At 45.3% G+C, this 16898-nt stretch overlaps 1 long non-coding RNA gene across 2 annotated transcripts in view; it reads left to right on the forward strand.

The window, feature by feature from the left end:
• LOC112544317 (uncharacterized) overlaps positions 1 to 16898 on the forward strand; it is a 289095-nt gene that overhangs the window by 178485 nt on the left and 93712 nt on the right. For both annotated transcript variants that reach the window (XR_012905771.1, XR_012905770.1), the window contains exon 3: positions 14859 to 15034. This is a non-coding gene — a long non-coding RNA (uncharacterized LOC112544317). The remainder of the gene's footprint in view (positions 1 to 14858; positions 15035 to 16898) is intronic.

The following is a 16898-nucleotide window of genomic DNA, read 5'->3' on the forward strand; positions in this document are numbered from 1 at the left end:
ACTATACAGAGCATAGTACTCTAGTAATTTAGTTGTACAAAGAGCAATTAAACTGTGCAGTGACATCAGAGATACGTTAAGCCCTTGTGGACATTGGGGGTACGTCTAAACTACATGGCTCCGTCGACGGAGCCATGTAGATTTGTTTTTTTGGCAAAGGCAAACGAAGCCGCGATTTAAATGATCGCAGCTTCATTTAATTTTACATGGCTGCCGCGCTGAGCCGACAAACAGCTGATCAGCTGTTTGTCGGCTCAGCGCGGCAGCCATGTAAATTTAAATGAAGCCGCGATCATTTAAATTGCTGCTTCATTTGCCTTTGCCTATCTGTCTAATCTACATGGCTCCATCAATGGAGCCATATAGTCTAGACACAGCCTGGGAGTTTGCCACAGCTTCAGCCACTGGTGTAGGCAAACACCAAGGCCTTAGCTACATTAAATGGAAAATCTCTGCTGCTGTGATAAATCTTCCTGAGTTTGATTTAGCGAGTCTAGTTAAGACTCACTAAACTGAACTCAGAGGGTGTCCCTGCCAGTTGCTGGTACTCCTGCTTGTGCAAGGAGTAAGGGAAACTGATGGCAGCATTTGCTCCCTTTGGCCTCCCACTGCGGGGATGGCGGGGAAATGTAAAACAAGGTACGTCGACTCCAGCTACATAATTAACATAGCTGGAATTGCATATCTTGCTTTGACGTTCCCTATGAGTGTAGACCCGGCCTTAGTTTGAGTAGCAAAGCCACTTTTTGCACTCGTGGCATTGAAAAGTCACTTTATCCTAGGAAAATGACACTGCTGCAGCTTTACATGTCTACGCTGAGCAATTGCATTGGTGCAGCTATGTTAGTTAATATCTGAATCTGGGGCAACATTTTTATGTAGACAGGGATGCACTTGCGGGCTTCTCTCCTACATTTGTAACATCTTACAAATTATGTGTTTTTAGTCAAAGCTCTGACTTCATAATCCATTTATAAACTGAAGAGTCAGCTAAGAGACTTGGGATCCTTCTGAATGCAAACATGTACAGCAGAGATTTCCAGAAATAGGCACCAAAGTTCATACTTTTATTCCTAAATAAAAGACCCGATTTTAAAAGTGCTGAGCTCTCGTGCAGCTTACCCTGAAACATAGGAGCATACCTGGAGCTACCTATTTTTCAAACTCTTGGCATATAAATAGAACTAATGAATATATTCTTACCATTCAATATTTTCAAAAGGGACTAGTGATTTTTTTAGGAGACTCCCAGTTGTGTGGCACCCAAATTTATTAGCCATCTTTGGCCATTATTACCAGTTAACAAGTGAGAGTAGCTTTTAAAGTAAATACCCATAAATGTGTTTGCTTGCCTTGAACAATCCAGTATCAGAGATTTCACATAACTTTAACTTCTTCAAAAGGATGGCTTAATGCTCTTAGACCCTTGTCCGGGCTGTTCCGCACTCTGGCACTACGAATGCAGAAGGTGAGGCCTGCAAAAGAGCTTCAAAATCTTGCCTCTACAGGCCCTACTTACAAACATTTCCCCCCAAAATCCTAATACCCAGATTTTGGGAATTTTGCTGCTACCATCAAGTGCTTTGATCCCCTAAAAAAAGAGGGGGATGAACACTTCAAATCACTCCTAGGGACACTCCAAGCTCTTTTACCCCAAAAGAGCTTGAAAAAGAAAAAACAAGCTTCAGTCTCTAGTAGCTGACCCCTCAATCTGAGGGTGTGTCTAGACTACATCCTTCTTTCGACAGAGGGATGTAAATTAGGAACTTCAGAATTGCAAATGAAGCCAGGATTTGAATTTTCCGCACTTCATCTGCATAATCGCATCATGGCACTTTTTCAAAAGAGCGCTATTTTGAAAGTAAAACCTCAGTCTAGACACGGTTCTTTCGAAAAGGGAAGGCTTTTTCGAAAGATCATGTAAACCTCAAAAAATTACTGTGGGTGATGTGCAGGGGCGGACTGGCCCGCTGGGATACTGGGAATTTCCTGGTGGGCCGTCGTCCGGTGGACCATCGTGTCTGCATGCCGTTGCCTCACTCTGAGTGGCTCTGCATCTGCGCTATATGCGACATGCAGAGCCCCACCCACTGCCTGTGCCGTGTGCCAGACATGACGCAGGGAAACAGGGTGGGGCGTGAGGGGCACTCAGGGGTGACGTCATGGGGAGGGCCGTTCTTAACCCATTTCCTGGGCCAATTTTGATTGCCAGTATACTACTGATGATGTGTGCTTGAAAATTCAGTTGCCAACATTAGGCTTTCTGCAACCCCAATATACACACCCATTTTAAAAAATGAGAGTACTCTATTTCAAGATTCTAGTTCACTGAGAACATAGAAATTAATTGTTAGTTGTTAGACTGTTATAAATGCCTTTCTGATGGATATGTTGGTAGGCAACTCCATAGTTAAGATGTAGTTGAGTTTTTCAGTTAAATCACTCAGGGTATGTCTACATAGTTAATTTGAAATAAGTTATTTAGAAATAACGCGTCTACACAAAATGCATTTTGAAATAGCATTTTGCCATTTTGAAATAGCGCATCCACACTCAGTGGACGTTGAATCGCATTTCACGCCAGCCGGAACCAGGTCAGGCAGGGCATCACGTCAGGAGTGTCTTTGTGTGGCTGCTGCCTGAGGCTATCTGAGGCTTGTGCTTAAAGGGACTCCCTTCTGCCCTCCACCCTCCTCCCAGGCAGCCAGTCCTCAGCTTTCCCTGCTTGCTTGCCTACCTGGATGAGGGACAGCAAAGCATTTTGTTTCTGCGTGCTCTGCTTGTCCTCACTCAGGACACCACAGCACTCTGCAACATGGAGCCAGAGCTGCCCCTGGGCACTCTGGTGCTTCTCTAGGATGCATTGATGTGAGCCTGGCTGCACTTTCTTCAGGCTGCCATCCGGGAGGTCCATTGGGGGGCTGTCAGTATCCAGGAGGCCCTGTGGGAGAGCTTCCACCCTGAGGAGCATTAATAGTCTCCCTGGTCTGCCCCATGGGGGGCTTGTGCCTCATTCCTCCCTCACATCCTTCCACTTACCTCCCCCCCACCTCCACTTCCTGATGTAAAATACATGTTTTTTCATAAACACGAACTGTCTTTATTTAACAAAACTGGGGGGGGGGGGATGAAACTCTGGTGAGACTGGGGAAAGGAGGCACGAGAAGGGAGAGAGAGGGTGGGAGAGGGGAGGGGGAAATCTGAGAGAAGGGAGCTGGAAGGGGGAAGCCAGGGGAAGAAGGAGGAGGAGGGGAAGCTCAGGGCTGGGCATCTCACCGGGCCAACTGTCTCCCAGCACCATGGATGCGGGAGCCTCAGTGTCCCTGGGGGGATGGGGAAGGGATGGAGGGTGTGGAGGGAGAAGCAGGAGGGGGAGAAAGAGTAGGAGGAGGAGCGGTAGCTCGGGAGGCAGCAGGCGCTGGAGCAACAGGAGGCAGCAGGTGTTGGCAGATGGCATGGCCTGGGTAAGCTGCTCCTGCTGGAGCTCCAGGTCTTCTTGCAGCCAGTTCTGGAGTGTGCGGTGCAGGGCTCGCAGTGCCCCCAGGCAGGGCTGGACCGAGCCATTCCGGCGCCCTGGGCAGACAGTTTAATTGCGCCCCAGGTTGGGGAAGGGCACATGCGTGGCCTCACCCCCACCCGGCACGTGGGGAAGGGCGTGTGGAGCTGGTGGCTACAGGACATATGTGCCCGGCCCAGCTTGGCCCAGCCTGGCTACCACCGCTAGCGCGCACCCTAGGGCCCCCTGGGGCGGGCCGAGCATGTCCATGCAGCTGCGGGGGGAGGGCGCTGCTGGCTGGCACTGTGGGGGTTAACGCAGCCCCCTCCCCAGGCGGCCGCTGCAGGGTGGCTGCTGGAAACTGCTGCAGCTCGTGATCCGGGAGCCGGGCGTGCGGCGCCTGATGGCAGCTATAAGGGGAGCTGTGTGCCCCTTACAGCTGCCATCAGGCGCCCCCCATAGGTTGGCGCCCCGGGCAGCCTCCCGGCTAGCCCATGCCTTAATCCAACCCTTCCCCAGGTGCTGCTGTCGGTACCCCTCCACTGCACGGGTGGCCTGCGGAGCCCTCGGGTGCGGGAGGATGTTCCGGGCAGGGTGGTGCACCCTGCATGTGCAGCTGGTGCGGCTGTGGACAAACAAGAGAAGTGGTCATTTCTCTCTAGGGACACAGTGGGTGAAGCGCAGCCCCCCTCTACAAGGTGAGGAAGACCATTCCCAGCACCATCAGAGTCGATGTGCTTGCACACAGGCCATGTTCAGAATGTCCTGCTATCCCCGGGAGTGAGAGCTGCCCCGAGACTGCACCCATGCCCCTGTGCTGTGTATAGTGCGGGTGAGGTGGGGGAGAGAGGTCCCCTGCCTCTGTGTAGAATGGCCTTGTGGAGGGAGGGCGTCCTGCTGTATCCCACCCCAGGGTCAGGAGCATGTCATGTCTCTTCACACATGCATGTAGCTAACAGGCCAAGGCTCCTGTATGGCAGCCAGCTGGGGCCATGTGCCCAGGGGTGGCATGGCACATGTTCGCACATGCACAGGTTGCTGCGTGATCCATAGTAAGCAAGGCCCATGTGCACGGTCCCTGGTCTCCCTCCCCCACCCCAATAATTGGACAGTGATGGCACTCACATGTTGTTGACTCCCCGGATAACACTGGTGACAGGTCTGCTGGGACAGCTCGGGCATCCTGGCTGTGTGGCACACTCCCTCTGGGCTCCTGCAGTTCCTGGTGCTCCTCCTCCTCCTCCATGCCTGGTCAGGGCCCTCCGCTCCAGGATTGATGACCCCCCGGGGTGGTACGGACCATCCCGCACCCCAGGATGTGGTCCAGGGCATCAAAATAGGGGCTGGTGTCTGTCCCTGGTTGGGAGCTGCCCCCTGTGGCCGTGGCATAGGCCTGCTGCAGCTCCTTAATTTTCATGCGCAACTGCTCCTGGGTGCGCGTGTGGCCTTTGCTGGCCAGCCTGTCAGCCATCCGTCTGTAGACGGCAGCATTCCTCCATCTAGTGCAGAGATCATGGACGTTGGAGGCATCCCCCCAAACCTCAATTAGGTCCATGATCTCCGCACTGGACCAGGAAGGCACACGCCTTCTCCGGCCCCTGGCAGGCTCCTGGGAGCTGGGGGACTGGGCCCGGGGAGCAGTGGAGGACTGGCTGCCAGTGGCTTGCTGGCTCATGTTTTGGGGCCACTGGGTCAGGGGCAGTGACTGCTGGCTCTGTGCTGACAGGGCAGGAGCTGGCACAGGCACTGTGGCCAGAGTCTACCCTTTTAAGGGCTCCAGGGCTGGAGGAGAGGAGAGTAAGTTTTCCTGGTTGTGCCCAAAGTGGCCACCAGCGCACCGTGGGAAGGGCTGGAGGCCCCCTATTTTGAAATAAGCATCTACACAGTGCTTATTTCGAATTAGCTATTTCGAATTTGGTGTTATTCCTTGTAGAATGAGGTTTACCAAATTCAAAATAAGCGCTCAGCTATTTTGAATTAATTTCGAAATAGCGGTTTGGCTGTATAGACGCTAGTAGCCATTAATAATAATGGCTGTTATTTCGAAATAACTTTGCTGTGTAGACATACTCTCAGTTTCACTATTTAATTATTTGAATTTACTCTCCAAATTTAGTCATTTACAGTTCAATGGGTCTTGGAGTGCACTGTTATAGGCCCCAATTCAGCAAAGCATTTGCGCATATGCTTAAGTCCATCCGCATTCAGCAACACATTTAAGCCCATGAGGAACACCCACTGAAGTCAGGGGAACATGACATATTCACAAAGTTAAGCTCATGCTCAAGTGCCGTGTTGAATACTGGGGGGCTCCTGACTTGAGGCAACAGTGAGGTAGGAATGAAATAGACTGAAATTCCCATATGCCGCTATATTGCAAATTGCAGTTCCGGACCTAAAAAAAAAATGTCTGTTTAACTAACGTGAACATCCCAGGAATTCTCTTGTTTCATGCTGTAATTAGATCTTTGAAATTACATTTCCCCCTCAACCCCATCTTCATAGTAATTTCCATGTACAATTTATGTAGCTGAAATCAAAAGGCCTACTTTATATTTAATGCTCATTGAAGTTGGCATTTAAAACAAAAGAATTAAGACATCATACGTTGTTTTTCAATATGAGAAAGTAATTTACAAAAGGACAATTTTATTTTGACTAGAGTGTTTCTCCACATGACTTAATCCTTCCACATAGTTTCCTCGTTTTTCTTAGTTTAAGATAAGGCCTAGTCCTTTTATCTCCTGGGCAAGTTGCTCTTTTTCTTATGGGAGTATGTCTCATCTCTAACACATTGGGCCTTTCTAGAATAAATATACCCAGAGAAAAAAAATTGGCTGAAAAATACATTTTTTTTATCTGTGGCAAACCAAACAGTGTAGAATATTGTAATACAAGCTCTTATTTGCCCAAAGGTGGATTGCAATATGTGACCTAGTGAAGAACATTTTTTGTTCAGCAACTCAAAATACATTTTGAGTGCTACAAATGAATGCTTCTAAATTAAAGAAACATCTGCAAAGAGCTGAGAAACAGAAAAGAAAGTCCCTCTAGAAAGGTTTATTCAGAAGAGTAAGTTCTTAGTATTAAAAAAACCCTTCTTTTGTGAAAGTCGCATGAAGAATTTGAAGATATTTTGCTTTTGATCACAGAAAGAGAAGAAACTACACTAGAAGGACTGTGGGTAGCATTGCAAAACCTTGTAAAATTAATGAAGGGCAAGTTAGAACCATCTGTGTACTCTGTGAAGCCATATTTTTCCTACTCAGTTTAAATAAAACTTAATCATGGGTATACTTTATTTTATTCCATTTATGAATGGCTTGTGAAGGATTAACATGATTAGTACATGTTACAGGTATGAAAAGTTGTATATACTTATATTGGACCAATTTTATTTATTTATTTATTTTGTGGGTGATACAGGTTGGACCTCCCTGGTCTGGCACCCTTGTGACCTGACCAGTCCCATACAAGGGAATTTGCCAGACCAGGGAAGGTCAGGCCTCCATGCTCAGCTGGTTCAGGTCCCAGCCAGCCCATTATTTGGTCTTCTGACAGTGGCCAATGCCAGGTGCTCCAGAACCAAATCCTCCATTGTCGCCCATTATCAGCTTCTGGCAAATAGAAGTAAGGAACACACAATCCATGCCCATCCCGGCTCATGTCCAGATTAAATGTTTTATTTACTTTTTTAAAAAACTTTTTTCATTGAGCCAGCAAACTGAAAAATCAGCTATTTGTATATGTGTATAGTGAATTATCAGGACATCAACAGAAGGTATTATAAGTGTTTATAAAACAAGCTTTAAGTACACCAATGATTGATTAATCGTTTATGAAAAGATTACTAATCATCTATTAATCCTTTATATTGAGGCTCCATTAATGAACAGTTTCCAAAGTCTGACCTTGATCCTCATCCAGGTTACAAATAAGGTAAAGGCAAGCAAACAGACATACTCTCCATCCAGGTGTTCCATGGAACAAGAGTTTTTATAGAGAACTTTTAAAAAATTTATGAAACTCCAGTTTCTGCTTCAGGCTTGGCATCTGATCCCAGAAGCGGCAGTCTTTCTGTATGCAACAGATTCTTCGTAGATTCTTATTTTTGTGAGGACCTAGAATGTCTTGTGGGCTTTGCCACAGACTTCCTGCGTGTGCCACTCTGTTCCTGTGGGCTGATTGCTTGCTGTATCTGGAGATTCCGGTTTTAAAAGGTCTACCAGTGCCATCAATTGCATCTTATACTCTCTATGAAGCAATGCTGCTGTAAGGTTATTGTAGTATATTTTAACACTCCAGAATGAATAGGTGACAGAGGCATTGAGCGGCAAGACCAATACCGTTCAGTCCATCGATGGGCTTGTGAGTTGCGGAATGCTGCTGCAGGGATGTGAGTCATCCGAGAAGTATTTTTCTCTCTGTAGGTTGCTCTGCAGTAAGATCCGGGCTGACGAGATATTTATGTCCTTTGGCAGCTCCAGTGACTTCAATGGATTTTCAACGGCTTACAACAGAAGAGAATTTAGCCAACAGTTTTCACGTATACTGACATGAAAACATACAGCAACTCCCCGGTTTGGTCGCCCCCCTGAGATTGGGTTTACAACTCCACCCTGGAGACCTCCTCTTCGGTACATCCCGGTGAGACGGTGTGTGACCGGTTCCCATATAGCCTTTATTTGGAACCCTCTGCATCACTGACATCTGTTCCTGGGGATGGATTTTTTTTTCCTCTTGGCTACTGAAGATCACAGCCATCTGGTGTCTCTGGATTGACTCCAGATTAAATGAGCCAGCAGCATGAGGCGTCCATCACGCTGCACCTGTTCAACACTGCAGCCCAAATAGTCTAGGCGACTGAGATGCAGTATGAGCTGCAGGTCTTGAGTCCTTTCCTTTTATTCTAGGAATACCTACCTTTTTAGAATCCCGTCCTACAGCATGCACTCAGCTTCTCCCACCCCACTGTTACATAAGGCTTCTTGTGAGATAACTGGCTCTGCATGGAGGTGAGGAATAAAGAGGGAAAGCGGTCCTCCAAATCAAGTCCTGGGGAAGTGGCCTGCACCAATCCTATTTCAGGGGTGCTGTGGCCTAGTTTGCCACTGGTACATGCTAGGTTGGCCTGCCGGCTTCCCACAATTTAAGCCCTAAAGGTCTTACAGCCGTGAGAAATCACTGGTGTGTAAGTCTGCTCTGGACTTCCCCTTTCATACAGCCTGATGTACCGGTGAGAATTCTGCCAGTGGGAATTCACCAAAAGGGACATGCAGCTGCTTTGAGGCTTCTTGGTGCCAAAAGCCACAGTGTTGTGACAAATTCTTGCCCGAGTGGAAGTTTGCGTCCTCTTCCATCCTCTAGCCCAGGGGTGAGGAACCTTTTTAGGGCTGGGGGCTGCTGACCCACAGAAAAATCAGCCCGGGGCCACACACAAGTGAGAAACAAAAAAACCTTCCCACTGACGTGGCCCCGAACTGAGGGGAAAGACACTCCCCGCATCCCCCTTGCCCATCAGAGCCTACAGGGGCTCAGCCAAGTAGATTTTGTGGTCTCCAGCCCTCTGGTGGGGGAAGCAGTGGGGGCTGGAGCATCAGTGCAAGCTCCCCGATGCTGGGGGTGGTTCTGAGCCTTGGAGGCCAGATCCAGGCAAGCTGGGGCCATATGGCCTGAGGTTCCCCACCCTTGCTCTAGCCTCTCTCTGATAGGCACTCTCGAGGTGGCACAGCATCATGGTAGTTCTCCTGCCACTTCTGCAAAAATGGCACAGGTTGAATTATGCATCTTAAAAATGGGGAGTGACTGGAAAATGACTGGAGAATTGAGGAAGTCGGAGCTTTCAGAGAAAAGAACTCCCATGAGATAGGGCTGTTGTTGAAATCACTGGGTCTAATTGCCAGAGGAGAATGTAAGGTTGTGCAGGGGCTAAATAACTGAAGATTCCACAAGTGCAAGTAAACTTTGTTGTTGCAACTGTTTTATTAAATTAGATCACGCCAGTGCCCAGGGCCAGTAAGGCTACATTACACTGCGGGTGTTTTGCGGAAGAGGAAATGCAAAAGGAGTGCTCATTTGTATATCTCACGCTATCATTTGCATATCCTCTTCTGATCCTTTTTGCAGAAGAGGCTTTTGGGATATAAAGCCCTGTGTAGACTTTAAAGCCCTGTGTAGCCCTGTGTCGGGAAAAAAAACCCTTTTGTGCAAGATCCCGTATTCCTCCAAAAATGAGGTTTACAGGCTGTTGCACAAAAGGGTTTTTTTCTGACAAATGGCCCCTGTCTACTCAGGGCTTTTTGTCGCAAAAACCTCTTCTGCAAAAAGGATCAGAAGAAGATATGCAAATGAGTGCAAGATATGCAAATGAGCACTCCATTTGCATTTCCTCTTCTGCAAAAAACCCACACCGTAGACGTAGCCTCAGAGTTGTTCTGGGCTCTGGATTCTGTGCAAACACAAGGGGAGAGACCATTCCTGCTTTGGCAATGTCCCACAGTTTCCGACACACCAATGGAATACCCTTTATAAATCAATGGAGAAAATGGGTCTTTCACAGCCGCTTTGGGTACAAAATGGTAAGTTTGCTTGCCCTTGGTGCCGTGGTTTTTAAATTTCACTCCTCTTTTTTATGCCATGTGCCATTCCACCAAAGTCTACAGCAGGCTGCATCTCTGGCTAAAAAGCAGTCCTTTGAAGATAAGACTAGATGCATTCCATGAATTGCTGGATAGTCCTAGGTACTACTAAAGTTATCACTTTTATCTTCATTGGCCCAATGCTTAAAATCATATCCCAGATGGGAATATCGCCAAACTACCATCCAAAATGTAACAACCCTGCCTTTCTCCACTTGTTATTCAATAAGGGCCTGATTTAAAGAGGTGCTGCACAAATTCGCCTAGATTTTAGCTAGTGTACGTTCAAGTTTTCCTTTTAGTTTATGTAAAGCTTTAGTATTATCTGATATTTAAAAAAAAATTAAAAAGATATATGGGCTGACTCCCTACTCCATCGTGCACCACCAAGAGCCATTTATACAAGTGTAGTGTGAGTGCAAATTGGGTGTGATATGCTCCCATGTTAGCACCTTGCACTGATATAAATGACTGTACACAGCTCAGGGAAACAGTGAATTGGTTCATAGGGATTTCTTTGTCTGTGAGAGAGACATAAAAACAGAACAGGGTTTCGGGTGGTTTGTTTGTTTTGTGTGGGTATGTTTCCAGGAGGGGTGAAGAAAAGGCTGAATATTGCTCTCAGACTGCAAACAAAAGATTACCCAGAATGCTACTTGCTGTCTAAAAAATTACAAAACGTCTAGTTGAAGCTTTAAGCTCATGCCATTGTTTTGGCTCTTGACAGAAATCTCTTTGAGTAAGTGCACATTCTTAAAACTCATCTGTTTTCCTATATGTTTAATTTGTCAAGTTCCTAGTTGTGATAGCCTCCTTTCTTCCTCCCCTTCTCCCCCCCTCCAGCCACCCCCACACCTTGATAACTGTCAGAAGAGTCTGGAAGATTTGTATTACTACTAGCCTGCAGTAGCCTCTAGTGGCCTGAGGCAACTGGTTGTACACAAAATATGTATCCTTCTGACACCCATGAATTTATTTCTTTAGCATGCCATGAGCTAAATATATCTATCTCTGGTGTATTTTAGAGGCTGTGTGGTCTTGGGTGGTAGAGTGCAACACAAAAGGAAGCTTAGTATAGATGTTTGTTTTCCCAAGGTAAGAAGTCTGGCATTTGAATGCTTTTTTACTTTTCCTTACCACATCAGTGGGAGTGCTCGCACTTCGCAAGTGTTCAGGAAAAGGCTGAGAGATGGGTGGGTGCAGTAGTGTTGCACTAGATGAGATCTGGACTCACTGTTAAGTTGGTCAGCTATTGTCTACTCAGGTCCTCTATGGTTCTGGAGCCTTGAAATAAATACTTACTGAAATAAATACGATGCAATCACAGTTTTATACATTTTTAATTAAAACAAATCAGCAAAAATAAAATCAAGAAACCATATCACCAAAGCCAAGCTCTGTTAACAACTAATCAGGGCTTGTCTGCATTGTCTCACAGTGCTATTTGGGGACTATGTGAATGTGAACTAGGAGCCTTTGAGTTTGCCCCAGCAAACAGGGGAGTTGCAGTACAGGCCTTTGGTGTGCTCCCCAATCCCTCCCGCTCCACATAATCTGAATTGCAGGGCAGAGCAGACACACTTTATGTCTAAACCAATACCACTACCAAGTACTGATTTTTAAAAAAGGTCAAATCAACAAGTTACTCTCCGTATTAAATTGGGATTGAATAATCAGGTGAATAAAACAAATAATCAATTCTTATCAATTCCAAGCAGGAATCTAAGGATGTTACTGTCCATCTGTGTTACAAACCCTAGCTTGGAGCTGGTTGAATATTTTTATATTTAATTCAAATTATCTAATGTCCGAACCACAGACTCAGTGCCAATTATAAAGCTTCCTCCTTAAATTTCAGGTCTATTGTGGTGGTTACTAGCCCTTTCCTTTACACCCATTGAAACACAAGCGTTCACAGGACATTTTGTTAAGTGGAAGTTCCATGACTAATTTAGCGGTTTAGAGCTGGCAGCTCTAAGTGTTGTAGGATATTTTAAACACAGAATACCAAACATAGTTCCCCAGGTATCTTTGAAACTAAGTTCTAGTGCTCTTCAAAATTTTGCATCTCGTACCCTTTCTGTGTAGAGCCTATAAGTGCTCCTGTTTCTGCGTGCGCACACAATCACACTTTCACACCCTAAAAATCAAAGAATTAAAATGCTAGGGTGTCTGCCAGCCAATCAAAAGAAAAGACTAAAATAGAAAAAGGGAAAATAAGATAACAGGTTCATGGGAACTCTTCAGCTCCCAGTCTTCCATATCCCAACAAAAATACAAAACACTAGCCCATTTCTGAGGAAGCTGACATGGCCTTGTCTGAGTGAAAAGGTCTTGCGAAGACGTGGTCACCAGTTTATAGAAAGCCCAGTCTAAAATCCAACAGAAATAACTACCTGAAAAGACCTGATAACAGCCAACTGCTCAACGTTCATCCATCAACGAAATTAAAAATAATCTTCCACATCCAATGACCGATATCATTCTTCTTGCAAATGAGACTGTTTAGTAATCTGCATGCTTAGGAACTAGCCCGTAAGTTAAAGAGCTTAGCATTCAAAGTTTTTTCCTCTTGATGGAAAAAAGTTACTTTAAAACCTTTTAGGATGAAACCTTTTGAATAAATAAATAATACAAAATTGGTATTCCTATTTATGATATTTCTCTTGCAGCTGTGAATTTCCAAGTGTCATTCTATATGTTTGGACAGAAACATATGAAGATGTCGGGGAATAAGCAAGAGTCACTTCACTGTGTGTCTCAAGTGAGACAAAGGAGTAAATGGGATTTAACAATCTGACAAAAGACCATGAAACCTAAGGACTTGTTTACAGAGGGAAATTGACTGGCATAGCTATGGCAGAATACGATACTCCATAACAGCTATTCTGGAAAAGATCCCCATGTGGACATTCTCTTCTAAAATAATGTCTTCACTAAATGGAAGACTGGTGCTGCTGTGATTGATCTTCCTGAGTTCAATTTAGAAGGTCTACTTAAGACTCACTAAATCAAACTCAGAGGGTGCCCTCGTTGGCACAGGTACTCCTGCTTCTGTGAGTAATAAGAGATGTCGACGGGAGAGTTTGCTCCCATCATTCTCCCTCTGTGGAGATGGCAAGGAAACTTGAAACAAGGTATTTCAACTCCAGCTAGGTTATTAACAGAGTTGGAGTTGCATATCTTGATTCGACCTTCCCTTTTATTCCACAACAGTGCATCTACACATGGAGCTATTCCAGAATAACGTTGCCGGTCCATTTTCCCCTTGCAGACAAGCCCTAAGGGTATCAGAGCTGTCTTATTAGAGAAAAGTATATATTTAGTAGTGTTGCCTCCCTCTTAGAAGTGTTAAAAGCAGCGTCTCTACTGTGTATAGTACAACACAGGAGCTTCTTTTTTGTTCTCCTTAAAATCTGAAAAGTGACTTTGATTCCTTTCCTATTCTGCTGCAACTTAGGGGTATGTTTACACTGCATGGCTATTTCGGGATACTGCAGGTATCCCGAAATAACTACCCCACGTCTATACAAGACACCCGTCATTTCAAAATATTTTTTTAAAACAGGCACGCTGTTTTGCCATCCCAGTAAACCTAATTGCAAGAGGGATAAGGGATAGCTAGAAATAGTGTGTTATTTCGAAATTTGGCACTGTGTAGATGCACCAAATTTCAAAATAAGCTATTTCAAAATAGTTTCAAAATAAGACATGCAAATTGCATCTCTTATTTTGAGTTTAGGGTGCTGTGTAGACACACCCTACGTGCTCAGTTTAATTGTTTATGAGAGAGGATTCAAATGTAGCCGGATAGCTAAAGATCACAGAGACAAGTTTAGCCATTTAGCATTATATGTAAGACTGTTAATGCAACTCCACACTTCAGCAGAACTGGAGTTCCCCATTACAAATACTCCTTCAGACTTGGTTAAACTTAACCCAAAGTGCACATAATTTAGATATCAGACTTTCAGGCTGTCTCTAAACTACATGGCTCCATTGATGGAGCCATGTAGATGAGGGTTGTAGGCAAAGGGAAATGAAGCCGCGATTTAAATAATCGCAGCTTCATTTAAATTTACAAGGCTGCCGCGCTGAGCCGACAAACAGCTGATCAAACGGCTCCCGTGCCGACCTGAAAGCCCTTTATCGACATCCCCGTTATGCCTCGTAGGATGAGGTTTACCGGGGATGTTGATAAAAGACTTTCATTTCAACAGGGGAGCGTCCAGACTAGTGTGCTGAGCTAACAAACAGCTGATCAGCTGTTTGTCGGCTCAGCACGCTAGTCTGGACGCTCCCGCGCCGACCTGAAAGCCCTTTATCGACATCCCTGTTATGTCTTGTAGGGTGAGGTTTACCGGGGATGTCGATAAAAGGCTTTCATTTTGACAGGGGAGCGTCCAGACTAGCACGCTGAGCCAACAAACAGCTGATCAGCTGTTTGTCGGCTCAGCGCAGCAGCCATGTAAATTTAAATGAAGCTGCGATTATTTAAATCGCGGCTTCATTTCCCTTTGCCAAAAAAAAAATCTACATGGCTCCATCGACGGAGCCATGTAGTTTAGACATACTCTCAGGCTCTGCTGTTGCTCATTAATATTACATGAAGGGAAATGCAAACCCGTCTGGACAATATAAAACATGCACTCCATGGGGAAACTTTAGCCAGTACCTGAGCCAAACCCAAATCAAAGCTTTTTTTCTCCTTTTTGCATTTCCAGGATCTGCTTAGAAGCAGAATTGGATGTGCCAAAACAGATGCCCTCCTAGCAGTATGGAGCACAAATAAGTTGGAGAGCCGTTTCTGCTTCTGAGGGGTGTTAAAGGCAAGGTCCTTGGATCATCCTGGGATCAGGAACTTGAATACTGCAGCAAATCATCTGCAGAGTAGAAGCTGGTAGGTTTATTATTGCTGGATACTGAGACTGCTTGATATGGGGAGGGGGTGATCATGGTTAAAGAATTGGGGAAGATGCAATTTTCCTAAATCTTGTGAGTTTTATCCTGAGCTTTTGCAATATTAACTTCACAACATCAGTTTAGTATCAGAGGGGTAGCCGTGTTAGTCTGAATCTGCAAAAGTGACGAAGAGTCCTGTGGCACCTTATAGACTAACTGAAGTGTAGGAGCATAAGCTTTCGTGGGCAAAGACCCACTTCGTCAGATGCATGTAGTGGAAATTTCCAGAGGCAGGAATAAATATGCAGGCCAGGATCAGGCTGGAGATGACCAGGTGGATCCAATCAAGGAGGATGAGGCCCACTTCTAGCAGCTGATCTGGAGGTGTGAATTCCAAGAGAATAGAAGCTGCTTTTGTAGTTAGCAAGCCATTCACAGTCTTTGTTTAATCCAGAGTTGATTGTGTCAAACTTAAAGATGAACTGTAGCTCAGCAGTTTCTCCTACACTTCAGTTAGTCTACAACATCAGTTTGTAGCTCCCGTTGTAACAGAGAACAAACTGGATCAATGTGATCCCCGAATCATTAACCAGAAGGGAAATAAAAAGATTTCTCAATGGATCATTTTTTAAATAGGTTTTTTTTCCCAACCAGTCTTAGCCTCAATTTCCTGTGAGTACAATGGAAATAATGCCTTTCCTCCCACTCTGTCTGGCTTGTCTGCTTACTTGCAATACATAACAAATTGGTAATGGTAATGTGTTACTTCCATAGACAGCAGGTTTCATCCAAGGATGTCCAACTATTGACAAGAATTCAGCTTCACAAAACCTTGTGGGGTAGGCGAATGTATGGCCAGAAGGAACCATTATGATCATCTTGCTTGGTCTCCTATACAATATCGGGCAGGGAATCTCCCCCCTCCCCACCCCCCACTGTCTGGTGACTTCTGCATCAGGCTCATAACTTCTGGTGTTAGATGTTATTTCATTGTGTAGTTGGGTATGTTGAGGCAAAAGAAAGTTAAGTGGTACGCACAAGGTTACACAGCAAGTCGGTAACAGAGCCGACAGCTTCATTTATAGTTTATGAAAGGTTAATAAATGTGTAGTAGATGTTTTAATAAATGGTTAATGCATTTTTACTGAGCTCAGCAGGTCTAAAGGTTGCTTCCAGCCATCTATAATACTTTCTATTGATGTGCACACATCCATCTACAAGTGCCTGTGACTGTAACATGAGTCTCATGTCTATAACATGCTTTATGCATCTATGAACCATTTATTAACCCTCTACAATGGTTTTTGTGAATAAACGCAGTTATCAAAGTGAAAGAACAATCATTGCAAGATTAACAGAGCAACCATGATATGAGAGACAGCTATGCCTGATTCCTAATTCCTAGCATGTTGGGACAGAAGAGTGCATTTCATCCATGTACACAGCAGATGAGTGTTGAAATGGAAACACAATGTAAAGTGCAACGAAGGCTCTGTCTACACTGCAAGCAAAAGATGTGTGTCCCCTGCTCATGTACTCAGGTAGCTCAAGGAAAGCTAGTGCAAGCCTAAATGGTAGCATAGGCCCAGTAGCACAGGCTTAGCTATGCCAAGTAGGAAACAAGTGTATACTGCACACCACCACAGCCCAGCTTGTCATAGCTACGTTACTATCTAGACTCGTGCGAGGTCTCGTTGCCCTCCCATGGGCATGTGCACAAGACCAGGAAAACCACAAGGCTAGCGTGCAGTGTAGGCATAGCCCAAGTTAACTTCCAGTCTCCTGATTTAAGCACCAGACCAGCAGAGATTTATGTAAAGAAAATTGAGTCATGTGTTGACAGTGTGCCTTTAAGACCAACA

This window comes from Pelodiscus sinensis, chromosome 8, assembly GCF_049634645.1.
Source record: "Pelodiscus sinensis isolate JC-2024 chromosome 8, ASM4963464v1, whole genome shotgun sequence".
NCBI classification, from domain to species: Eukaryota; Metazoa; Chordata; order Testudines; family Trionychidae; genus Pelodiscus; species Pelodiscus sinensis.